Source organism: Brienomyrus brachyistius, chromosome 13 (genome assembly GCF_023856365.1).
Source record: "Brienomyrus brachyistius isolate T26 chromosome 13, BBRACH_0.4, whole genome shotgun sequence".
NCBI classification, from domain to species: domain Eukaryota; kingdom Metazoa; phylum Chordata; class Actinopteri; order Osteoglossiformes; family Mormyridae; genus Brienomyrus; species Brienomyrus brachyistius.
The window spans coordinates 20,268,882-20,275,553 of record NC_064545.1 but is presented as its reverse complement, the minus strand read 5'-3'; the positions used below and the strand labels follow the sequence as shown (position 1 = coordinate 20,275,553).

The 6,672-nt window shown below is 47.6% G+C and overlaps 1 long non-coding RNA gene across 1 annotated transcript; it reads right to left on the bottom strand.

The window, feature by feature from the left end:
- Nucleotides 1–3,627: 3,627 nt before the first annotated feature.
- On the bottom strand, nt 3,628–6,368 carry LOC125705840 (uncharacterized). The gene is made up of 3 exons (XR_007381701.1): nt 6,172–6,368; nt 5,075–5,447; nt 3,628–4,881 (listed from the first exon to the last, which is right to left on the bottom strand). It is a non-coding gene; the product is annotated as an uncharacterized LOC125705840 (long non-coding RNA).
- Between the last annotated feature and the right edge of the window lie 304 nt (nt 6,369–6,672).

The following is a 6,672-nucleotide window of genomic DNA, read 5'->3' as shown; positions in this document are numbered from 1 at the left end:
GACCAACCCCTGGCTCCGCCTCTTGTTTTCTGTAAATATGGGAATATGTCTTGTGCTTTTTTTTTTTCCTAGACTCGAGCTTCGGTCTTGAGCACCACAGCCAAAGTATAAGCTAGAAAACATCTCTGAGGATGCTGTGCGCTGGTGTTTGATGTCTTGCTCTCTGTCAGGAAGGCTTCGTTTATTTGCTTCGCAGTGTTTTGTCGTGCGGGTCCCCTGTACCCTGTAAGCTCCGGGAAGGAAAAGCACGCCAAATGAATCCCGGCCCTGTTGCCACTCTCCCTTTGCTGCGTGGATCACTCCATCAGCCTCGCACAAGGTTAAATGTGACGCATGTGGTTAATCAGTGATGCATGTAGCCTACATAACATTGATCTTCTTCAAGGCAGTCTTCGTCAGCTCGTCAAACACAGCCAAACGGTAATTACCGGGGCTGCGGTGCGCGTGGGATCTGTTGCTATGCCAAGAAATCTCCCCACTGCCTGCCATCTCTCCGTGGGTCCGTCAGTCATGTGAGAGATACAGGAGGATGGGGGGAGAAAGGGGCGCCGTGACCTTCTCCATACTCTGAGTGAACATGCACGCACATGTGAGTGCACACTCACGTGTATCTGAGACGCTGTGGCTTGGGCACATGGATCTTAGTCACGGTGGCTTATCTGTACCCTGGTAACATAGATGGTCTTACTCTGGTCTTTACAGTCAGTGTACACCCCTAAGACAGGCTGCCCCAATGGCAAGACTTAAGCTGTCAGATAATAAATGCAAATTACAAACCTACATACTACATATCCCATATCCATCCATCCATCCATCCATCCATTTTCTGTAAATGCTTGTCCTGTTCCCCGAGTCTGGAGACTACTGGCACAAGGCAGTATGGCAATCCAGGATGGCGTGCGAACCAATCATAGGGTATCATATTCCATATATATTTGTTGCTTGTTCTTTTAATTCTATTTGGAGAGTTTGTAATATTTTGTTTTAATTACTTTTTCATTTGAGGTTTCTCAAGAGTTCTAAAATTGATTTGAGTGATTTTTTTTTTCTCAGAAGAACAGGTGTTCAGATAGATTTCAGGGTGTGTGTGTGAGCGTGGGGTGTGTGTGTGAGCGTGGGGTGTGTGACTGTGCTGGGTGTGCTTGCTTCTCAGAGCTGCAAGTGCCGTTTGTCACTGCCGTTTGCTCACACTCGATTGCTGTCGCCATTGCTGGTTGCCGCGTCTCTGAGGGACATGCCATGTAGTCCTTGTCCTGCCCTGCAAGGGGCCACATAGGCACCACTTTGTAAGGGCTGTGACCAGAGGGTGGAAGGAGGATTACTACATTTTCCACTTAGGTTCAGGGTCGGGTCCCCATCTGTCCATCCCAGCCCACCCACATCCTGGCCCCTCATGCCTGGTACCAGGGGGAGTGATTGACAGTAAAATAAGTTGAGTGGTGTGGGGGCCAAAGCACTTAGGGAGCAGAACAGGAAACAAAGCAATTGCGTTTCATATTGAATAGGGATTAAGGGACAGCCCCCCCTTGGTCGCAAGCAAACACAGACACACACACACACACACACAGATTTGATATTTGTATCTTTACAGTGACTCTCCATTCCTTCCCTAACAATGACAACCTCAACCCCCACCCAGCCATAACCTTAACCATAAGTAACCAAATCAAATGTGAGACTTTTTTTATCTTTTTTATCTGCATTCACAGATTGTTTTTTTTTTTTATTTCCCCTTTTGAGGACTGAAACAATTGTCCCTACAAGGTCAAGATAACAGGTTGATATCTTACTGCGGGGACATTGGGTCCCCACAATGTAGTAATTACAAAAACACATCCCCTCCCTCCTGCTGACACCAAGGGGTCCCCGCACGCCGCCCCCAACCCCCGGTCCCGGGTGACAGAAGGATCAGACGGCTTTTCCACGGATGGCCTAACTCAGCCACTCAACTCTGATACTGACACTCAATATATTTGTCAAATTGACAGAGAGGGAGAGAGTAAAAAAGTGTATTCTGTCAGCGCGATGAGAAAACAGCATTCCCCACATGCCCGGCGCAGGCAGAAAACCTGCCCCCGCTGCCCCCCACCCCTCCATGGACTCTGCTAGCTGCCAGGTGAACTGGACCTCATACCTCTCTGCTATCTGTTCACTCTCCGCTATGACCCACCTTTTTTTTTTTTCCTCTGGTTGTCAGAATTTATACACCCCCCAAGCCCGCTGACCTATGTGTGGTTCTGGCTCTGGAGTCCGGACGGACACGTCTCTTTGGACGAGGTCCCGGCTGGGGCGGACTCACCCTCGCTGACCAGCCCGGCCGTTTCAATCTCCCGCAGAAACCTCCATGACGCAAGTGTGACACCAACTCCTGAGGTGTCAGGAGGGACAAGGCGCCTGGCTGTTTATGACTTAATTCCTATTTTTATGACTTAGTGACACAATACGGATACCGCGTTTAAGTAAGCGATCCTACCCATCAGTATCCCTGCAAAGGTTGTTAAAACCCAGCTGCCTTAGTAATCTGAAGCTGATAATACAATTGCATCCTCCCAAAAACAATTATGCACCTGCATTTAATCAAGTCCCTGCAACATCCTTGTTTTGGGTGCTTTCAATGAGAAACAGGGCAGGAAATTAGGGCAAACATACCTGTATTGTTTTTCAGTTCTGTCCGAAAGGCCGGCATCTTCCCAGCAGAGCCCCGCCCACACACCCCCCCACCCCGACCTCTCTCAGTGCCTTTCATTGAACTCATAATTGGTCTGTTTTGCCCTTCTCTGTACTTTTTATCTGGACTCCAGCAAGGTCAGTTTTCGAGCTGAGATAAAACTGACAGCTCAGGGGGCAGTAAACACCAATGGGCGCGGGGGTTTGTGGGGGGGCAAGGGGGTCTGGGTGGATACGGGGAGGGGGGTGAGATCAGGGCTGAGGCTTCCTGGCATGACTGAGTCTTCCGTCACGGTGCCAGATGCCTCGGCCCGCCAGAACCCTGCTCCATCATCTTGGGTTGAGCACCAGCACAGCACAACATCTGTTCATTTGCTTTGACAGATGAAAGGGAGAGAGAGAGCACATATATGAGAGGGGGAGGGAGAGATGGGGAGGAGGGAGGTGAGAAAACTGGAGGGAGGGCATCCAACAAAGGTGTTGGATGCACACGGGCTGCGGTTCCACGGCTGAGCGATGATATCTGCTCTTCTTCAGCTACACTTTGTATAATTTACTTCTGCACAGGGCCAGGTTCCGATAGCATGATGAATCCTGCGATCAGAGAATGGGGGGTAATCAGGGCGTTTGTCTCATCTCTCATGCATCTCTATGGCATCGCGTAGTCTGAAGGTCTTTCTGCACATTACATGTTTTTTCCCCACTTTTCCTCTCCGCCGTTCTCTAAATGTCACAAGAACATGAGCCCACTGCACTGACCCCAACGCATAAATAATGCAGGGTCCATTACTGGTGTCGGCCGTTTGCGTCATGCTGGGGGGAGGCCGGGGAGCCTCTCTTGGCATCGCCGTAAGGGTGGGGATCTTTTTCTTTATTGTAATGCCTCAGTTCAATTGCATTTGATACAGACATGCAATCTACAGTATATTCTCATTGAGTGAAAATGGATGAGTTTTTTTTTTTTGGGGGGGGGGGGGGGGCTGAAAAGAGAGTCAGGTGACCGGGTCTTTCTCTGTTGATGGCTGTCATTTGTCAGACCTGCATTATCTCTAAATTAGTGAATTTCATTGGTCTTAGGGTAATCGGGACAGCAACTGGAACACTTGCCGTTTCATTTCCTCGTCCTTTAGATTGTTTTCTTTTTATTGTAATTTTCATGTTTCACTTGGATGGAATCTGCCCCCCTCCCCCCACAAGGTTCCAATTTTTCTAAAAAAAAAAAAAACCCTACAGTTCCCATGTCATGATTCTCATTCTGCTGAGACATTTCTCACCAGCACGTTTTACGAAATGGCCGTTTACACTCACACTCTGCAATCCAGCTTTTGGTTTTCATTGTCCATTGTTGGTTCCTGGTAACAACTGACAAAATTATTAATTGAAATAGTCAATGTGATTATGATCACTTGCAGTTAAATATTCCATTTTCTCCAGATCTCGGAGCAGAGTCCTGCTTGTGATGTACGATGCATGAAAGACATGCTATCATTGCCTTGAAAGGTTCTACGTTTGATCTCTTTCAGCCAACAAATAAGTCTTATTCAAATGCTGTTTTTGAACAAGCTTATGGAGAATACCAGCAGGTACTGATGTAGTGATGTGTCATGTTTTAAACAGCCATTTTTTAACAATATTATCAGTCTTTCCTGTTGTCTGATTATCACTGATATCGGGCTGCTTTGCATCACAAGCTGTAAGCTTTAGACCTGGAAGTCTTTAAATATTATCTAGCTATAGCCTAAAACACTGAAATTGCACCTCTATCAGGGGACTGTTTTCCACTACAGAATAAGGTAATAAGGCACATTATCCTAAATTGTAAAACAGATGCACTGTTTTGCTACAATTTTTCATACAATGCGACTCATTTCCATTTATGAATTTCAGCACGTTGGCAATGTGCAAAGTTCAGGTTTATGTCATGCCTTATGTCATCTAGGAGGCATTGAGCTGGAGAGTTTGTGTTCCTGAACTTGACCTCTGACCCCTTGGCGAATTCTGATTTCCGACTTTAATTACAGAAGTTACACAAACCATATGGAGACAGTGCAGTGGGTGGGGGGGGGGGGGCAGACCTGGTGGCTTGGAGTTGCTTTCAAAGTGCAAATGTCAAATGGATCGTCCAGCTCCATGTGCCGCATGTCAAATTGGAAGACTACACCGAAGCTGTACACTGCAGCAGCCAGCAGGTGGCAGTGTCCTCTGAGAGGGGCTCTGAATGTCAGGAAAGAAAGAGAGGATGAAAGAGAGGAATAGGAACAGAGGTAGAGAGACAGAGAAAGACATATGGGGTGTGAACAATAGCAGGATGTGGCTTGATGAGTGTATTGCCCGGTTTCTCTGCCAGTGTCCTGCCAAGTCTGTCACGTCGGCAGCTGCCCCCCTCCCCCCAGACACCACTGCTCACCATAAACTATAGTTCCTGGATTGCCAGGTGACATTCTTCCCACATTTGTTTTTTTTCCCTCTTTGATGTCTTTCTTTGTAGTTCCCCGACCCACTTTGCTGCAGAGGAAGAAGCTCCCAGACTGATGGGGAGACGAGAGTCTCTGTTGTCTTTTCAGCCTTTCTTCGTTCTCATTATGCCATCCTTAAGTGCGTGAGTGTTCCCTGCTCCTTCCTTGAGGACACGCTGCACCTGCGACCAGCCTATGTCCTTGCTTCCCCTCGAAAACCAACGCAATGTTTTTGTAGCGTTCGCCGAGAGAAGCAGCAGAGGGGGGAAACAGAGGCAGCCTGCAGGTCCAGCTTCAACCTGGGGGGGCAGTGTTGCCTTTTTGCTAGAAAATGTGTGTAGAAAACACTACATGACTGAAAGCTATATGAGAGAACATGATGTGACAAGCATCTGAAAAGAGTAAAATCCTAGACAAATAAAGTTTTAATAGCGGTCATAATAAGGACAATGACTGCACTGATAGCAAACACTGCCAGCAGTACTGTGCATTTTGATTGTTGCATCAAATTTATTGTTGGATCTCCACAGCCATGAGGATTAAAAGAGAATTTAACTCTAAATGTAAGTGGTGGCAGTTTCACAATAAGGCAATTAGAGTCGCCATTTTAATACAGCGATAAGCCCTTTGTAGAGACGTGGAGAAATGGGGCGTCTGACTCGGTCTGAGAAATTGTAGTCCTCCTAAAGGAGAAAGACAGCTTCGGATCAGGCGGACAATGCGGAGGGGTTTTATGGGGACTGGGGGGGGGGGCTGTGCGTGGACGGCAGCAGAGCTCAACTCTCAAAAATCTGCCATGGCAGCTCATGTGAGTCTGGTACTTAACACAGGAGAAAACAGCACTTAGAACAAATGCAAAATAGATATACAAGAGAAGGTGAAATGCTAAGTGACACAAACAGAGCGGCAGGCAAGCATGGAGAACTGAGCGCGGAGTGGAAGTGAGTCACTGGGGTCTGAAGATCATGCCCAACTCGAACCTTCAGCTCCCAGGAGACTCAACTTTGGTTTGAGGGCCATACAGGCAAATATTGAAAGAAAGACTCACCTTTCTCTCAACTGCACCCTGGCTTCAGAGTCACAGACACCTGAAAAATCCTGCAACGTGACGATGGGAAGCCTCCACCTTTCCCGGCTTCCTAAAGACAGCACATCTGCCTGAAGGTCCTCAGGCAGAGTAATGCTCCGAACACTCGAGGCTGGGGAGTCGCTGAAAATGATCAGTGTTTAGTGACGTGCTGTGAGGGAAATGTGGCACAGGAATGGAGACACCAAAAGGGGGCTTGGTTAGTAAATTTGCCAGCTGGACAGTGATTTGCCTTTGCTGGGATACAGTCCATCCCAGATCAGCTTTGGTGACTTTTTTTGTGGGGGATGGACCTGAGCCTGGAACAGCTGGCCCAAAGAGGGACATTTCTTTGGGGCACAGATGTTTCAGTGACACATTCACAGTGAGGTCTATCATGGGCCAACGGTCATTAAAACACAGAGATACTTACAATGCCTTGCCGAGCGATATACCAGAATAGACCAGATTGCTATGTCGGTT